The sequence below is a fragment of the Lepidochelys kempii genome, chromosome 13, assembly GCF_965140285.1.
Source record: "Lepidochelys kempii isolate rLepKem1 chromosome 13, rLepKem1.hap1, whole genome shotgun sequence".
NCBI classification, from domain to species: Eukaryota; Metazoa; Chordata; order Testudines; family Cheloniidae; genus Lepidochelys; species Lepidochelys kempii.
Window position 1 is genome coordinate 2,836,164 of NC_136392.1, and position 19,300 is coordinate 2,855,463.

At 57.6% G+C, this 19,300-nt stretch overlaps 1 long non-coding RNA gene across 1 annotated transcript; it reads right to left on the bottom strand.

Moving 5' to 3' along the window:
* Window positions 1–3,432: 3,432 nt before the first annotated feature.
* LOC140896906 (uncharacterized) lies at window positions 3,433–18,842 on the bottom strand. Its single transcript, XR_012154634.2, has 3 exons — window positions 18,617–18,842; window positions 8,104–8,274; window positions 3,433–7,313 (listed from the first exon to the last, which is right to left on the bottom strand). It is a non-coding gene; the product is annotated as an uncharacterized LOC140896906 (long non-coding RNA).
* Window positions 18,843–19,300: the final 458 nt, after the last annotated feature.

Genomic DNA, 19,300 nt, shown 5'->3' on the forward strand with positions numbered 1-19,300 from the left:
GTGATGCCAAGGGGATGGTCAATGAATGCTGGGGACCACCTCAAGGGCGTGGCAAGGGCTTCCTGCCAGCCAGGCCAACACTCCTGGATGCTGCAAGGGTTACAAAGCCTCTGACACATCAGTGGAGACGGTGGTTGCCTTGAAGTAGAAGCATGGCCAGGCACATGGGCTGCCCCTCCAGGAAGCTGTCAGGCCTGGCCTATGCTAACTGCAGAGCTGCCATATCTCACCTTTAGTTAAACCGGAGCAACAATGCATGCGGACAAGCCCCAGGCGGGGTGGTGGAGTAGGTATGGTCCAGGAGTGGGCATCGGAACTCTTAGGTTTGCTACGGACTTGCTGCGTGACCTTAGACAGGTCATTTAACCGTGTTGTGCCTCACTTTCCCCAATTGCAAAATGGGGCTATTGATATATTTACCCACCACGAGGTGCACTGATCAGTAATGTCTGTACAGGGCAGTCAGCGTCTCCCTGCCCCCTGGGAAGGGGCTCCAGAAACGCAGAGTAGGATCAGTATTCTCAACTCCCCAGCCCCGAGCGAGGTTTTCCATTTCCCAGGCAGCTTGAACCCACTGAGCTCGTACAATCCATCCAGGGCTCCTGCAAAAAGCTCCTGGCTCTTTCACGAGTCTCCCTCTTTCACTCTTTTCAAAAGCGGCTTAGATAAGGATCTGTGCCCCATCCTGCCAAAAAGAGACTCAATGAAAACTGGGGGTGGAGGGTGGGGCGTAAAGAAAAAGTCACTCCAATCTGCAGCCTCCGTCCCCCATTGTGCACACACACACACACACGAGTGTGAATATAATATTTCGGCCTCTCCCCCTCCTGCTCCAATTCCCCCTTGAATGTGTGGCCTGTAAACCAGATGAACCAGAGCCCAGCTGTGCAGCGGTATTGTTGGCTCCAGCAGGAAGTATTGATAGCCTCTGCAGGGGAACAAAGCCTGAAGAGGTTAGAATAGGGAGCCCCAGACAGAGCGGCTCCAGCCCAGCTCTCGCCCACAATCCAGCACTGATCTCCCATTGTTCTCCCGCTGCCCTCCGCTGGCTAAGTGGTGACCTGGACTGGACAGGCTGCCAAGACAACAGGATGTGAAAGTTAAAGGTGTTATCGCGGGAAGGCGCCTTCACACCCAAACTCTGGGGCTAGGAAATGGCTCCTTGCCTTGGCAGTGGTCAGCATGGGGCTCCTTCCAGCTGCGGCAGGGGGTGCGATCGCACTGCCTGAGTGGGTCAGTGGCAGTCACCCTGGGGTGGCCCCCAGCCCTGCCATTCCTTCACTAACCCCCATCCTCGGGTCGGGTGGCTGGGGATTAGAAAACACTCTGGCGTGTGTGGGACACTCACTCCCACAAGTCATCCAGCAGGAATCTGCCTTCCTTGCCCCAGGCCTGACAGCGACTCCAGCTGCCAACCCTCCCACAATGCAGCCCCCGGGGTCGATCCGGCCGGCGAGTGCCGCGTGTTGACGGGGGCTGTGGCTGCTTCCACGGCTGTTGGGGTACCAAATTCAATTGTCTTGTGAGATGAGTGACTGCTCAGCTGGAGTGCACCCCCACCGTGATACACCCCGCCGTGTGCCAACCCCCAGGGCGGGTGGGAGCCTCCCCTGAGGGAGCGGCCGGCCACCCTCTCCTTGCAGCAGTTCCGATGGCAGGTCCCATCGAACACAATAACGGTCTGAGCAATGGCCCCAGCAGCCCGGAGTGCTTCCCCCAGCCCTCCGTGAGCAGGTGCCCCGGAGCACAGCTGGGCACTCGCTGGGGCTCTGGTGTCCATATGGGCTGTAATCAGGGGGTGCCCACCTCCCCAGCCCACCATGTACCTGGCCCCCCCAGACACAGCTCAGGATGTGCGTACCTCTGCACCACCTCCCACGCACACGTCACTGTGCCTCAGAACCACACACCCACCTTTGCACCCCCTTGTATTTCACTCGCATGGCTTTGCACACGTCCCCGTGCCTCACACCAGAGACAGCCATTCCTTGGCATGGCTCTCTCATCCTGCCCGGCCCATTTCCTGCACACACCGCTGTGAGCACCAAGCCCCCTGGTCCATACACACAGGGTTTGCTGGTGAGAGGCGCTGACGGGATGCGAGCAGCCTGGCCCAGCCCGCCGCCTCCCTCCAGAAAGGCTCTGCTCACTGAGCCAGAAAATGATCTGGTTTAAAATGACTCAACTCTGCAGAGCTCAGTTTGGGAAGGGACAAAAAGGTACTTAAGGGCTAATTACTGAGCGCACTAAATCCATCTCCCCTTTCTTCTCCCGGCCGCCCCGTGCAGGGACATCTGGACACAGGAGGTTTGGGATTAATCTGGCTGCTCTCACAACTGAAAGGTGCCCTGGCTCCTCTCCCCCGGGCTGCCTCCCCGATGGCTTCCTAGCACAGCCTACAGCCCGTGACAGCTGTGCGTGCCGCGGCCTCCTCTCATCTCCGGCCCACTGGCTGATAGGGATCGGCCGGCCCGGAGCAGGTGTGCAAGTGAAGGGCAGCAGAGCAGGCCGGGGGTGTGTGTGTGTGGTGTTGCGCCCTCCCCACTCCACAGGGCCTGTGGGAAAACCAGCAGCGTGTCTGAGAGCTGGGGGTGGGGGGGGAGAAAGTGTGCAGGCGTTTCCTTTGCAGCCGGGTTTACCCAGCCCTGCAGAAGGGCTGCCTCCAGCCTGGATTCCCTGCAAGGCCGGTCCCAGGCACCTGCTGTAGAGGTGGGGCAGGGCAGGGGGCAGGAGCTGTGGGTCACAGCAGCAGGGCACTGCCCGGCCGATTGCTGCCTGCCAGGTGCCCGCCAGGGTGGGCTGCCTCACTTGGGCGGCAGGTCAAGGACTCAGATGGGGAGAAAAGCAGAAATACATCTGAGCAGGGCAGAGTGTGGGGAGGGGGCAGGGTCCATGGGGGAGGATGGTTGGCAGAGACAGGCTCCCATTTAGCTTTAACTCACCCCCTGGCTCCCAGGGTGTGTGGAAGCCCCTGGTTGGAAGTGGAGACTAAAGTGGATGTAGTTTTCACAGTCTTGCAGTTGGGCCCTGTTGTCTCAGGCCAGCCCTGACCTGGGGCTGGGATGGAGGACACACTCAGGGGCAACGGTGGCAGGGAACAGGCACAATTCCACCCACCCACACAACAGCACCGTCTCGGTCCTGGAGCAGCTGTGCCCAGCCGTCTCTCAGCTTGGCTGCAGCAGTGCGTTCTGCATCTCCCAAGCACCAAGCATGGTCCCTTTGGGCCCCTTCCAAATGCAATGAAGTACCTGGTGCCTGGGCTCCTGCCACTGAGCTGGGCAAGTCCCTCATTCAAGCCTGGGCCGCCCAGTCCAGCCCAGCCCCCTGGAGTGTCTTGATGGCTTGTTAGTGAATCTGGATTAGCCAGCTGGCCAAACTACCTAGGTCCCTATATCCCACCCCACCCTCCCTTCTCAGTCTCTCTTACTGTGCAGAAGCAGCAAAGGAACAGAAAATACCCCCTAGGCCAGAGGTGGGCAAATTACAGCCCGTGGGCCACATCCAGCCCGTGGGACCGTCCTACCCGGCCCCTGAGCTCCCGGCCGGGGAGATTAGCCCCCAGCCCCTCCCATGCTGTTCCTCCTTGCCCGCAGCCTCAGATAGCCACACCCTAGCGCTCTGGCCCTCGCTCCTGCTGGGCAGCGCAGGTGGTGTGGCGGGCTCTGGCTGGGCAGCGGGGCTGTGAGCATGGTAAAGGGGGGGGAGCGGGGGTTGGATAAGGAGTAGGAGATCTTGGGGGGCAGTCAGGGGACAGAGAGCGGGGGGTTGGATGGGGGTGGGGTCCTGGGGAGCCTGTCAAGGGGTGGGGGTGTGGATAGAGGTCATGGGGGGCAGTCAGGGGACAAGGAGCAGGGGGGTTGGATGGGTTGGGGGTTCTGAGGGGGGCGGGAAGTAGGAAGGGCGGATAGGGGGAGGGGGCCAGGCTGTTTGGGGAGGAACAGCCTTCTCTACCCGGCCCTCCGTACAGTTTCGCAACCCCAATGTGGCCCTCGGGCCAAAAAGTTTGCCCACCCCTGCCCTAGGCAGTGCTGCACAGGCTGTTTGCAAGCAGGGCTGGGGAAATCCCCCTACTCCTGGCTGGGTGTGCACAGCTCCTGGGCTGGGCTGGGCTGGCTGGGGAGGATGCAGGGACCCTGGCTATTGTCCTGCTGCAAAGTCTCTTGCTGAACCCTAGCAGCTCCGGCCAGGCCTGCCCCACACGGCACAGCACACCAAACCCATCTGCTGCAGCCTCCAGCCGAGCCCGGCTGTGGCTCCTTTCAGCTGTCTGTCTTCTCTCCCTCGCTCACACCCCCGGATTCCCAGGGCGGGTACTGCCGGCAGGGCGGCCCCTCCATTCACACGGCCCAGATGCACGCCTTGTGGGTGCCCTGTTCCCACACAGGCCCTCAAAGCAGCTAATTAGCCCCCATCTGCCAGCAGCAGCCCCAGCAGCCCACCACCAATGGCAAGTGAGGGGCTATTGAGGAGCAGGGCATTGTGTGCAGGAATGCCTTTCACTGCCTGAGCGCGGCTCGGGGAGCAGGGCGGGCCGTGCAGCCAGGACGGAGGAACAATGCCAAAGGGCCTGACTCCGCACACTGTCCCTCCAGCCCTGCTTAGTTCTGTAGCCAGGCTCATGGCACATATTAGCCTCATGTCAAAGCTCAGGACTCTAGGGCCAAAGGGTTAAGTCGTAGCCAGTTCCCTACTAGGAATAATTGGCCTGGCCCAAACCCAGCTCACCTCCCTGTACTGCCCCCAGAAGCCCACTTGGCTGATGCTCACGAGCTCCCCAAGGGCCTATAGTTTGGTCACAGCACACGAGGGGCTGAAATCCTCCTGGCCAGCTCACACCCCTCCACCCAGTGCTCCATAGACCTGAGAGACACAAGCAGGAGAAGCGAGCCCCAGACGGGGAACCAGGAACAACGCAGCTCTGATGCACATTCGCTTGATGGCCTTGGGGCAAATCACTGCACCACCCTGTGCCTCGGTTTCCCCATCTGTTACAAAGGGATAATAAAACTGGCTTACCTCCTGGGGTCACCGTGGGGTTCCATTCACAAATGCTCGCACAGTGGAGGGCCAACCTCGTCACTGGTGGGAGCCCACTGAAGTCAGTGGCATGACGTGACGATCCATCCGGCTCCCACAGTGCTAGCTCATCGTGGTAACTGGAAGGGGATTGCCAGTGGGAATCCAGCTGCATTTCCCCTGGCATGGACATGTCGCGGGGGGGGGGGGGGGGAATCTGAGCTTGGGAGAAGATGCCAAGCAACAGATTCTACCACAGAGTGAATGGTGGGGCAGGGGGGCTGCCTAGATGCCACATAAGGAACCCATGCATGGATACCCCAGGGAAAAACACCTAGAACTACCCCCCCTCACCCTGACCATGCCTTGATTTGACACATGAGCCACTGTCTCTAGGCACAGAGCTGTGGGAGGGAAGGGAAGAGCAGAAGACTTGGACTGCAGTGCTGGCTGGATGGGAGGGCACTTCCAATCCTAGGGCCAAATTCCCAGCCTACCTGGGCACGTAACCGGTGCACGCAGTCCCGTGATCGTGCATGAAACTTGCAACTGCATGGGCCTTCTGCATTGTGCAGCTCTCCACCCAAACTCTGAACGAGCCAAGGGCCTGGGGGAAAGCAGGGCAGCCTGTGACCTGACCAACCATGAACTGCAGGGAAGTGGCCAGCCCAGAGGTCATGATTGTTCTAAACTTGGAAAGGGTGAACATCTAATGGAAAAAAATGAAAGAGCAGCCTTTGCTGTGCCACCCAGGGGCCTGGCCCCGTGTCCCAGATACGGCGCTGCCCTGACAACCTCAACCTTTTCCAGGCCACCCACTCGACACACAAAGGAACTAATCAGGAGCTTGACTTCCCCCATGTTGGCTGGGGGTTACCCAGTGCTGCTGTAAGGTGCCTTTGGGGGTCTGTGCAGCGAGTGACCCTGCTTCGTTTTTCACATGGGATGAAAACCTGCTGGCTCAGTGGGATCTGTGACATGAGCTGGCTGGGCTCAGCTCTGGGTCCTAGGGGCTGCGGCACAAGCCCCCCCGGCTGGTTCCCTTTGCTGGTAGCCCAGGAGAGAGGTTAAGGGCTCAAGGGGGGGGCCACAGGGCAGAGTCCTGTTGACAGGCCACTGGAAACGTGGCTTCCCTGGCTGCAGCTGCTCTATGGTTGGAGGGTCCCAGCACCCGGGCCAGGGGCTGCAGCCCCTCACCAGAGCCACATTCCCAGGGATCTGCTCTGTCACCAGCCCCCCACTCCTTGGCTGGGCTGGGGCCCAGAGTTCCCCGTGCATCTTCTCCAGCCAGGCCACACCCCATGCGCTCCCCCAGGCAGGCAGGGCAGTTCCTGCTGCCCGGTCTCCCCAGAGACTGAAAGCAGCTCATTAAACAAACACGCACCCAAGGCCCCAAGCTGCCACCTGCCTCCATGTCGGGGAATTAGTATGGGCACCACCGAACTCCCCGGTGAGAGTGACGTAGCCCAGCCCCTCCCCAGGGAGGTGAGTGCAGCAGTGGGGGTGGGGGTACAGCGGACGTGTGTGGGAGGCTGGAGAGGTGAGTGTTGTGAAGCTACTTCCAGGGACAGCCCCAGTCCCAGGTGCACATAAACCTCCTTCCCGGAGCCCATCACCTCTCGGCGTCAGGGGAGGGAAGGAATCAGAGAGGGAGGAAAGGGGAGCTCCAGAGAGCCGCTGAACGGACGAGCCAAAGGGCATTTGCAACAGACAGCCGGGAAGCCCAGAGGCCAGGGAGTGAAAGAATCCAAGGTGGTACGGAGGAAGAGGAGGTTTCATGAACTGCTTTTCTCTCCATTATGCCTTGCGGTGGGAAAATCAAACAGGTGGTTTGAAGGCCATTGACAATGTGCTCCGGCTGCGGCGTGAAAGGCTCCAGGACGGCAGGGTCCCTGCACAGCATCTTGGACAGCCTCGGACTGTGTCAGAGTGCAAGACGAATAGCTTCATTACCATGTGAATTCTGGGAAACAGGAGAGGAGGCCAGTAACACCATCCCTGTCCATATGGCACTCGCTCAGAGCTAAGCTGAGGATTGCTGGCAGATCACAGCTTCTTTGAGCAGAGCAAAGGTTGCCCAGCAGCCGTGGATATCAAAGGCGCTGCAGACTATAGGCTATTCACTTGCGCTCTTCAAAACAAGGTTTCTGATGAGACCACACAAGGCAGGGCTGTTCCTGGAGTTCGGTCCATCCCCAGCCAGCTCCTCCTCTCCACATCAGCACAGGGGAGATGACCCGGGCTGTCACACGTGGCACCGCAGTTAAAGCATTAATGTACTTGCACGTGGCTGCCTTTGAAATGAGAGACTCGCTCAGGTTAAAACCCAGCACATCCTACCCCCTTGGTTCTGGGAGCTCAGAATCTGCTCCAGGATCTAGATCCAAATTCTGCTGCTGGGCCCCTGTCTCTACAATGGGCCAAATCAAATCCCTGGCTGAGAATCCCCTTGGCTTTGCCACGATGGAAATCTGGAGCCCCATTCTGGCAGCTTGTGGTCCCTCACTTATGTTACTGCTTCTGTGGGCAGGCACTTTAGACCCTTTATATCACGGGGTGTGTGTGGGGGGGAGCATGGCAGCCTTCGCTGGGGCGCCAGGTGGGAACAGTCCACACAAACATTTGTTCCTACTGGACTCCGACCTGCAAAGGCCTGGTGCCATGACTGCAGCCAACACAGAACCCCAAGGCCACGCACACAGTGCCGCTGCCCCAACGGATTTACCCCGATCCACTTGCATTTATTGCAGACAGAGTGGAATCTGCACGGTCACTCCCGATTATTCCTCAGCCCCCATTCTCCGCAGGCACTGGAAAATCCCGGAGCCCACCAGCGCTCACCCCACGGCTAGGGCTTGTCTACACTAACAGCGCTGTGCCGGTGCAACAGGACAGCTTCTCCCGCCGGCATGGTTAATCCACCTCCCCCAGAAGCCGTAGCGGTGTCGACAGGAGCAGCTCTCCCACTGTCTACACTGGGAGCTCGGCCTGTACAACTCCGCCACTGCACTCCAGGCTGGCTCCCTGCAGTCCGTGCGGATTAACTGCCCAGGCACGGCAATCCTGCAGACGGGGCACACTTACTGGATGTGGAGGCAAATTTCTGCTGACTGTTCTGTGCAAACAGCAGCCAGGCGGTCGAGGGCCTCTGGGGCTCTGCAGTGAAATTGCTTCCGCCAGTGGCTTCACGCCCATCAGAGCAGTGGCCTGGATTCCGGGTGCTGGATCGGTGGACTCAGAGCTGGGACGGAGTTACTGCAAGATCAAAGCAATCAGAGTGAATCCCTGGGCCCTGGAGGCTCACTGCCTTCCTGGGCGATTCCTGCTGCCTGGCCCGGGGGAGGCATGCGAAGAGGGTGGCCTGTGGTCAGGGCACGTGGTCACGGAGCTGTCCGTGCAGCCAGGGTGTACTCCTGGCAGGGAGAGGGCCAAGCACTGCTCATGTTTATACTGGCCGCTGCCGTCCCTTACACCAGGAACAAACAATTCCCATCCATCGCTGCCAACAGCGAAGGGGGGCAGTGACCTGGGGGCTAGAAGGGTAGGGAGGGTGTGGGCGGTGCTGACAGGATCTCCCTTCTCCTGGCACTCTGCACAGGCCCACCCCGGCCAGGCAGCCCAGGGATCGTTCACAGCCAACAGGGCCTTTCCAGCACCTCGCGTAGGGCACAGGCTCTGGTGGGCATTTAGCTGGGGCTTGGGCCCAGAGTCATCCTGGTGTAACTCCTCCCGCGGTTGGCCCACAACAGGCAGAGTCCAATTTCCTCCAGTCCTTGTTGTTGCTCTTTTCCTCGCCTGCCCTGACCCCCTGCCCTTCATGCCCCTTGCTCAGCCAGGGCTGGGAGAAGGTGGGAGGGGAGGAGGTGCCCGGTAACCAGCTTTGCTCCAGATGGCACTTTATTTTGCTCAGATGTGCAGCTCCTTCACATGCAGATGGCCACGTTTGTCTCTCTCCACTGGCTCTCTTAGCATGACAAAGCTGGGAAAGGGCTGGGGAAGCAGCCCTGCCTTTGTGAGCTCCAGGAGAGGCCAGAGCCTCCACCGCTCCTTTCTCTTGAGGAGATTAGGGCTGGGATACGGGGGAGGGGGAGCCCAGCAGAGGGAAATGCTGTTCCTTGCTCCTCCTTCCCCTGCATGGGGGGCTACTCCTGATTTACCCTGGCACAGAGGAGAGCAGGGCCCGCATGGGCAGGTTTGGTGAGCGTGTGGGCAGATGGGCTCAGGCTCAGCCAAAACCCTGTTTGGCTCAGGGCCTCTGTGCTGAGCGAATGCACAGAGCGTGTCTGTGTCCAGGGCTTCGTGCTGCTTCCATCTGACGCTCTGTGCGGTTCATCTGGAGGAGCCGTGAATCACTGAGCTGGGGGTGGGCGAAGTCGGAAGGCCACATGGCATTGGTTTGGGGGAGAGTTACGCTAACCATTAAAAAATCCCAGGCATGACATATTCCTCCACACACGCACGTGCACACCCCGACTCATGGCAAGACACGCTGTTGTGTGTACTGATGTGCGGTGAGACACCCACACACACACACACCTGTGGATACTGACACGTTGCCAGACACGGTGACACACACCCACACACACGTACAGACATACAGATGCGGTGACACAGCGATATTCACGGCAGACACCTACACAAAAAGAACAAAACTTTGTACTCCTAAAACCCCCTGCAGAGAAGTCCCAGGCCATGGCCCCGTCTACAAAGCAACGCTAATGATGGTTTACATCGCTATACAGTTTTCACCAACACACTCTTCCCCTGTTCTGTATACACAGCCCTGCTAGCATGCACACACCTCTGGGGTGGAGGATGCAGCTGACTGGGGTATCACAGCACAGTGCACAGAAGAGGGGGCGGGGGTGGGCAGCAAGAGACAAAGACAAAACCCTGGTTTCCTGGGACAGGTCACTGGAGATTTAACACCCAAGCGAGCGGGCAGGACCTTTTTTGTAAGTGTTGTCCCAAAGACACCCACTGTGCAAATCACACAGGACTTGCATTATCTGCTCGGCCATGGATTCAAACTGTGGTCTCAGGAACTCAAGGTATTTCCAAGCTGAGACCTCCCCCTCGCAGCCAGTGTTCCACCAATGCAGATAACGTCACCACAGACAATTAAAAGCAGCACCAACAGACAAAGGTTTTATCCATCACCTGAAAATATCTGCCCAATTCAAGCCCAGTCCCTCAGCTCTCACCTTCTCTGAGACACACCCGAAAATGCACAAAACTCTAGCCCTGACTATCACAATATTACATGAAGGACTGACAAAATAGCTGACTACCTACGACAGCAAAGAACAAGTAGGGCTAGAGGCTTCATGAACATCGACTGAATACAATGGAACAAATCTACCCAAAGCATTAAAAGGCACCAAACTTTAGCATCAGTGTGTGTCCTGGACAGGAGCCAATGGGCTGGGATGTAGGCTATTTATCAGGGTCCGTGTCCCTGCCGCTGGCTCCTCTGCACTGGAGTTAGGAGGCAACCAACTGCTTCGGGACATAATGTCAGTAATGAACCGAACTGGAGCACTGGCTCGGCGTCCGAAATCTGCCCTCCAGTGCAATGGCTTCAACTGCCCGGCGTGTACGACTGGCAGGTGGCTGTGCTAGAGGACAGTGACAATCCGTGGGGACAGACACAGGCCGGGGCAGCATCTGAACAAAACAGCTAGGGCCTGATCCTGCTGTCCGAGAGTCTTCAAGGGGAGCAGGATTGGGCCCGTAATCATGAAAGACGGGGTCAGTATTGTATGATCAGATGGAATTGCTCCATTACACCCTGACTCATGCACACCCTTCAGTACTGACCCCCCCTCCCCGAACTCTTGCACCAGGACTCCTGGCTCCGCTCCATGCTCCTGGCAGGCCGGTTTCCCAGCAGCCTTTGCTCACACACCTGCCAAGAGCAGCTGGAGGTGGGAGCTGGGTGGTGGGTGCGTCACACAGCCTGCTTGCCAGCCTGTCAGGTGCTCCCCGGAGAAGGGGGCTTCCCAGGGGCTTCTAAGGTTCTGAGGCCACCTCTGCTGCCAGGTGGGAGAAAATGTAGCCCCATCACAGAGGGTGAAACAAGAGGCGCCAAGGCAGATGTGACCCAGCACTGGCTCCCTTTGCCCATTAGCTCACTAACTGCACAGCTGTAGCAAGGACAAGGCCTGGGAGCTGCCTGAGAAACTCTCTATTCCCTCCCCCTCCTGGTCTCTTCCCCTCCCCTGGCTCCATCCGCTTCAGCCCAGACCAGCTGGAGCCAAGCGCCCCTTCCTGGGATTTATCCCAGCTTCCTGCCCCTCCTCATGCAGGCAGTCAAGTCAGGCTGTGGCTGTTCGCGCCTGTTTCCTTTCTCCGCTGAAATCGGGAGCTGCACCAGGGCGCGGGTAGCCGCCATCCATCACTCCCCAAAGCGGCGCGAGCAGGGCGGGCCCCAGCACCAGTCCCCTGCTGCAGTCAAGCACCCCAGCTTGGCTGGGAATCAGCAACCCCAGGGGAAGCTCCGGAGCCAATGGGATGAGGGACAGCTGGAGAAGAGAGACGGGCCCTGGTGTTATTAACTCTGGGCTCGGACCGCGGCAACCCCCGCAGCAGCTGTTTACTAGAGGGAGGCTCTTCGTGTCACAGAGATCGTCAGGGCCAACTGGGGCTTCGGGGTCATGTTGGTGCGGATGTGTCAGACCGGAGCAATCCCAGGCTGCCAGCTCTGTGGGGCAGGACTGGCTGTTCTGTGTTTGTACAGCACCTAGCACATGGGGTCCTGGGCCATAGCAGGGGCTCCTTGGTGCTCCCACCAGATAACTAATGGATGGAAACTGGTTTGTAATGAACAGCCCTGGAATCCCCTCCCACCCCCGCAAGCAGACATGGAGGTCACTCACTTTCCCCCCAGATCACTGCCACCAGCACGTCTGCTCCTGAGCCAGCCCAGCCGCCCTCCCCAGGAGACAAACGCCGGGTCTGTTCTCGCCTTCCCATGGAAGTTCTCCTCCCATTGCATTCCCACTTGGGGTACCAGCAGCGGGGATGCTAGTGCAGACGCGGGCCGGGGGCAGCAGGCAGCTTATGCCCAGCGTGGTACAGGCCTGCACTGGGCCAATGCTAGGTGACAGCAGAACACCCTCCAAAGTACCTCTCTGAGGTACTCAGGCCAGCTGGTGCTGGGGGGTTGTGAAACAGCCCTTCTCAAAGACCAATTCTCACAACCCTGCAGGCTCCAAGCACTAGGTCACACACCCGCCCCCCATCTGATTTGTCACAATCTTATAACTTGATGGGCCTGAGGCAACAGCCCCGATTGATCCAGTGACAGGATGCGGAAGGTGGTTCCTCTAGAGATGCAGCTGCCCTGGAGAGGAAACCAGAGGATGTGCTGTCTAATAGCTACAGCAGGGCCTGGGAATCAGGATCCCTGGGTTCTGTTCCTGCTCCAGTTACTGGCTCCCTGTGAAACCCTGGCCAGGTCCCTTCAGCTGCCCATGCTCTGTGGTGCTCGTGGGAACCAGGCAGGTGTTAACACTCTGCTGAGAGGCAGGACTGGGGGACCTTCCGTTAATATGGGTAAAGCACTTGGAGAGGCTTGGATGGTAGGCACTACAGTCATGCAAAGTGGGGGCAGGAGCTACCAGCTCTAATGCAGGGCCCTGCTTCTCACAGGGTCTAAGGACGCTGGCTGCTCCCAGCTCAACCACGTAATTTAAGTCCAAAGTTATAACTCCAAGGAGCATAGGCAGGCGGGAGCGCGTGAGTTCCCGCCGGGACCCTGAGCAGGGCTGCAACACAACCACCCGGGCAAAACATCCCAGCTGCAGACACTGGGCAACGTGGCAGCTTTGAGCTCAGGGTCCTTCCCCCTCTCCAGTCCCCAGGGCTGCTTGGGGTCGTGCCGTTGGTTTAGTCCATTGGAGAGATGGGACCTGCTGTGAAACTCACGTTCTGGTCCCGAGCCCACCCTGGGTGAGAGTTCTGCGGGGGTCTGGCTCTGGGGAGTCCAAGCCACAGAGAGGCCAGAGCGAGGGCAAAGGAGCTGAGCTGAAAAAGCCTCATTAGGTCCTATGTACACGGAGATTTTTGCACCACTGTAGCCACACCGGCGCAGATGCCCGCGGTTGCTGTAAGGTGTGGGTGTGGGGGGGTAATTCACACCAATGCAAGGCCCACTTTGCACTGGTGCAGGGAGTTTTCATTAGAGGGAGCAGGGCTGGCACCCGCAGAATTACATTGTGGTACGGCCCCCTGGGCCAGCGTCCCCTACGTGGACCAACTCACGGTTCCAGTCCAGCCCAGAGGAATTGCAGAGAGTTACTGACCATGCCTTGAAAGGCTCCTTGCAGAGCATGAGGGTGGAGGGAGCTGGGGGTGGGATGCGTGCAGCCCCGGTGCAGGAGATGGACTAAGGGGCCATGTATTCCTGTCCACCATGCCCTGCTCCAAACACGGCCCTGGAAACATTCCTGCAGATTCTGAAAGACAAACGGAGATTTCCTGCAGGAGTGGCGCACATTTCCTCCGCTGGAAGACGGCTTTCCCATCTGGAGGGACCCCACGGAGAGAAGGAAGGTGGTCTCAGCAGCTGCCCAGACAGAGTGGAGCCGGCTTGGGGGGAAGAGCGACCCAGCCTGGGAAGCTGTGTTATTGTAACAACTAACAAGCCCAGGTGCAGAGCTGTTTTGCTGGTGAGCACACCAGGGGCAGGCAGAGAGAAGCGCGCACACAGCGCCTCGGGCTGCAGCTCATGCTGGCACACGCAGCAAGAGCACGGGGATCTTCCCGCGACCTTTCTGCTTCCTTCTTAAATGCCCTGCCCCTCCCCCGGTCTGCATCCCCATCTCTTATCTGTTCCAGGCCAGGGCCTCGCTCTGCTCCAAGGGCGAAGGCAAGTCCCCCCGGCCAATCCTTCCGCTCCTAATTCCAGGGCCAAGACACCTCGAACTCACTCGTCAGGCTAGCTGCCCGGAGGGGGGGGGGAGGTTGGCTAGCACGCAGGCCTCGCTCCAAGGAGCTGGCGTGGGTATCTGCTGAGCAGGGAACATAAGGCTGGCTTTGTTCCGGCTCTGTGTGCAGACAGCATCCAGGAAAGGGACAGGAAAACGAGGACAAGGGAGGTAACAGTGCGACAGCATCCCCAAGAACAGGGAAAGGCTCCACCTCAGTGCTCCCAGCCTCCAACAGGCCAGAGCACGGGATCAGTACAAACCTGCCTGTGTTACCTGCTGTAATGAGGGGTCTGGTGGGAGACACCGTGTCCACATTCATTCACACTAGAAAGAGTCTCCACTGACTCCCACGCCCTATGCTGGAGCCACTTGATTACAGTGCCTCGCTCTTCCCCTGCATCCCGGGCTGGCAGAGCCCCGCAGCCTGGAACAGCTCGGCCGTGCATGGCCGCTCAGTGCCCAACTTTCTGTGCTGGCTCCCAGCTGAACAAATTCAACTCAAGCCATCCGGCCCCCCTTGGAATCCCTCTGCCAGCCTGGCCCTGGCAAACTGAGACCTCTCCCTCCACCCCAGGGGGCTCCACCACGACTGAAACTGGTGCCCAGGCCAGAACTGTCAAGCCAATGCCCCATGCAGGAGACCTGTCCGCAGCCCCCCTGCAAGGGAAACAGGCAGCAGCAGAAGCAGGGCAGTGGGCAAGTAAAGGAGCCTTCAGGCACAGCTGTGCAGGTGTCCGTCTTCACGCCCCAGACACCCCACCAGCCGGAGAAGGTTGTGGGATTTTACACACACAGAAGCAACATGTGGTAGCATCTCCCCCTGGCCCCCCACCCCCAAGGACAGAGCGGCTTTGATCCCGGAGGTGGAGAGAGGGGAAAGGCTCGGGGCTCAAGGAACAGAGAACCCTGGAATCCAGGACTTCTGCAAGTGCCTGGTGGAATGATGTTCTTACAGGCTTCCCAGCCTACTGGGCCCTGCTATGGTGCAGGCTCCTCTGTGAGCTTCCCTGCTCCTGCAGATCATCCCTCGTGCCAAGAGCGAGATTTGTCAGCATCGTGATTTAAAGTCTAGGGCCCAGGCTCACTGTATACAATGCATTTGCAGAATGTACAGGACTTACAGTTCCTGCAAACTTCCTGCACTCTGCAGCAAGCCCAGAGGTCTGGGAATTGATTTCTGGAGCTTGGGGGAGCAAAAGGAGGCGACGCAGATGGAGATCCTAAGCTCCCAGGAGACCTGCTGGTTCCTCGTTCTTGGAGCCCTGCAGAGCACGCCTCGCCCTGGCTTGTCTGGAGTTCAGGCTGAAGTACATCTTAGTCACATGTTTACGCCAAACAAAAAGAAAACTTACACTGCCAGCATAGGGGGCAGAAAACTTGGAGAAAGCAGGAATATCAGAGTGAAGGTTAAATTGAAAATAAATCCCACCATTTGACAGTCTGGAAGTACACAGTTAAAATCACCCAAACAACCTTAACTCTGCCCCTTAGTGACACCAGCTTCCTATCTTCCTTGGACATTCACTTCCATGTTACTGATCCAAACTCTCAAGCACAGTGCCAGCTGCTCATGTGGGAATTAGAGCGGGCTGGAGAGCAGATGATTGACTGGAGAATGCAGAGGGAGTTCTAATTCCCTTCTACCTCCACTTCTAATGAAGTGCCCTGACCCTTCTACTCAGAGAACATTTCTAACGACTGGGGAAAGGTCCAAATTAAAGCCTTAACCTCTCTGGGCTGTTCACCATAAGGGATTAATGTGCAGATGGAACCCGTGCCCAGAGCAGCTGAGTGGAAAGGCGCTAGGGTTAACCTCAAAAAGAAAAGGGGGACTTGTGGCACCTTAGAGACTAACCCATTTATTTGAGCATGAGCTTTTGTGAGCTACAGCTCACTTCATCGGATACATTCAGAGGGTTAACCTCGTGAGCTCCAAAGGAAATTGGGGTGGGGGCAGGGATAGGGATGAGAAAACTGATGGGAGCAAAGTCTGAATTGGCAGGTTTTTTTTCGTCTCTTTTTCCTCCCCACGTTTAGTTGTTTCCGCACTTCCTAGCGCTGGTTGGGACCAGCAATGTGGAAACACTGAAAGAAGTTCACCTCTGTGTCCTGGGGACAAGACGGGAGTGGGGATCCGATCAAAAAGCCTATTCAGAGGGCTCCAGTTGGGCCTGGGGAAGCAGGGTTCCACCCAGCGCCATAAGGCATGTTGGGATCTAGCTCCGGCACCCCAGAGGAGCCAGTATTTAGCAGCATGCCTGGAGGCACTCTGGCATTTAATGCAACACACAGAGGGGTGAGACATGACAAAATCCAGAACCACATACGCCCTGTCTGACGTTTGGGCCCCACTAGGCTGCTGGAGGCAGAAATCAGGCCATGTTTTGGCAGGGCAGCAGGCAGTACAAAAATGCAGGAGGATCCAAACACTGACTGACTTGGCACCAGGATTCACACTCCTGGCTCCTGAGTACCATAGGTTACATACCCTAGTGCACAAGTGCCAGCCTTTCACCACTGAACCTCACACAGTAGGAGCCACACCCCAGAAACACACGAGGGCCAGGCTTCACCCTCACACTTGGGAGGCCTCTACTGGCTCCCATCCTGGTGCTGCCAGTGAGTCTGCAGCCTGGGCATCTGGGTGCAGTAGGGTTGGCCTGCCAGGGCATTAGTGCCAGGGTTCATCCTCCCAGCTGCCTCCACAGGCTGTGCGATCCGTGCCTGACAGTCAACGCTTCTCTCCCATCTCCTGGGCTGTTTATGACTGCTCCTATGCTCGCTGAGTGTCATTTTTCCATGGGACACTGGAGGCTGGTGAAATCACATCTGGAGTCTAGACTCAGTGACTCTGTGGGCTGGGCTCGCAGGCTGGGCTCTGCCCATTCCCTGCTGCACACTGTTTGCTTAGCTGGAGGTATTTAATTGGAATTAAAGTGGCCTCTCTTGTTTTTGCGGACAAGGCTGTTGGAAAAGTAGCTGTAAGTCATAGAAAACATCTGTAGGAGACGGCGAAGGGTCATTAGATGGCAGAATGCGAGGCGCCACTTTTAGTGCTCGCAGCCGATGGAGGGAATAATAGTTCAATACGGCTTTTGTGGAGGAGCTGCCAAGCCAGCAAACGCTTCTATTTATTCTGGCACTGGGCATGGGGAGAGACGTGGGGATACTCCAAGAGCTCCTGCACTGAAGGGCAGTCTCTACGCCAGCAGGGGAGATGCTGTGCGTGCCATCGATCCAGCGCGCTGGCTCTTGCTCTTAGCTAGCCCTGTACAATGAGGCTTCTCTGTCTCCACTCGGAGTGGGGTGTCCATCGGAAAACCCTCTCGTGCTCCTTTCTTTTGCCCCTGGGCAGCAGAAGACCCCATGCTAGAGAGGCTAGTGCTGGCTGACTGAGCTTTTCCCCGAGGAAGGGAATCTGAAACCAGCGAGAAATTAATGGCTGGATGGGCGACTTCACAGAGGATATGGGTCAATCAGTGTCCCACCTACACAGGCCTCGGGCACACAGGGGCTCGCCCATTCCAGTCTTGGGCCTTGCTGCAATCCCCCAGGCAAAGCCGCTGTCAGCCCTGGTTTACATGAGAGCAGCTTGCCCATTCCCACCACTGGCACAAATCCCGGCCTTTCTTGTCTATAGGAGGGGGTTGCACTGCTGCAGCCATCCCAGCGCCTGGTCTCCAAGAGCAGGAATCCCTAGTGCAGGCCAGGTCTGACTCTCATCCCTGCTCAGGCAATAGGGCTGCTTGGGGTCTTTCAGCAGGCTTAGGAACATCAGAACGGCCAGCCTGGGTCAGACCCAAGGTCCATCCAGCCCAGTCTCCTGTCTCCCGACAATGACCAATGCCAGGTACCCCAGAGGGAAGGAACAGAACAGGGAATCATCAAGTGATCCATCCCCTGTTGCTCATTCCCAGCCTCTGGCAAACAGAGGCTAGGGACACGATCCATCCCTGTCCATCCTGGCTAATAGCTATTGATGGACTTATCCTCCATGAACTTAACTAGTTCTTTTTTGAAGCCTGTTATAATCTTAATGGGCTTCCCCCATTACTGCTCTCACTGCCCCCAGGATCCAGACCAGACCTATTCCATCCTAAGCTAACTGATCCCTCCTCTAACCCATTTCAAGGCTCAGCACAATCCCAACCCAGACCTCAGCTTGACCTAACCCACCGCGCTGCTGCTTGAAAGCATCACAACTTCCCTGCTTGGTGCTGTATTACCCAGGAGCCCTGATTCCAGAGCTCTTGTGGGTGGGTTACTTCAAGCTTCTCAGGGGAGCCCAGGGCAAAGCAGGTCAGGGCCTGGGGTTTTTTAATCAGGGCTCCGTGGCCACCCAGCCAGGCAGATCATTAGAGTTCAGAGTGGCGGATGTCCCTTTGGAGCTTTACTGCCAGGAGCGGAGCAGCTGCCAGTGTCCTGGAAGATGAGCAGTTACTGACACCCCCGAAGCCGGCAGCTGCACTCCTTCCTCTGCTCTGGGCACTTCTGATGGTATCAGCCGGCGAAGGAGAAAACAAAACCTGGAATTCAGGTCTCAGGGCCTACAAGCGTTTCTCCATTCACCTTTTGGGATTGGAAGGACACAGCTGCAGTCAGAGGACTGCCAGAAGTTAGGGCTTCTAGGTCCTACAGGTCCAGCCTGGGAAGCTTCTACTCACCTTTAGAACAAGGAGAAAACATCCGTTCCTCTAGGGGATTTAACGCTGGATCACTTCAACACATCATGGAAATGGGCAGGATCTGCAGAAGGGGATTGCAGAGGTGGGATCCCTTGTGATGCATAAAGGAATGTCTTCCCATGTGCCAGGGCTCCAGCCAGCCCTCTAACAAGCATGTGGATCCTGCAGCTCGGTGCAATAAGCGTGCTGACTGGGAAATGAGTTTTAAATGGTTGTCTCCTCATGACTGAAACAGCTTTCCTGCCTCAGAAACTAGAATAACCTCCCAGAAAACAGCAGCAGGGAACCCAGACCACTCACTCCTGGCACAGGGAGATGAGACAGGTGACTGCTCAGTTGGAGACATCCTCAGTAGCAACAAATGGCATGGATGGATGCAGAGCTGCTGTAGCTAGGTCAGTCCCAGGATACTGGAGAGACAAGATGGGCGAGGGAATGTCTTTTATTGGATCAATGTCTGTTGGTGAGAGACGCAAGCTTTTGAGCTTATACGTGACCCGAAGAAGAGCTCTGTGTAAACTCCAAAGCTTGTCTCTCTCACCACCAGAAGTTGGTCCAATAAAAGATATTCCCTCCCCCACCTTTCTAAAGTGTGCTGAGAAATCCCGGCACGTGGGGTGGAATATTACCGGGCTCTGTGAGCTAGGCCAGTCTCAGAGTATG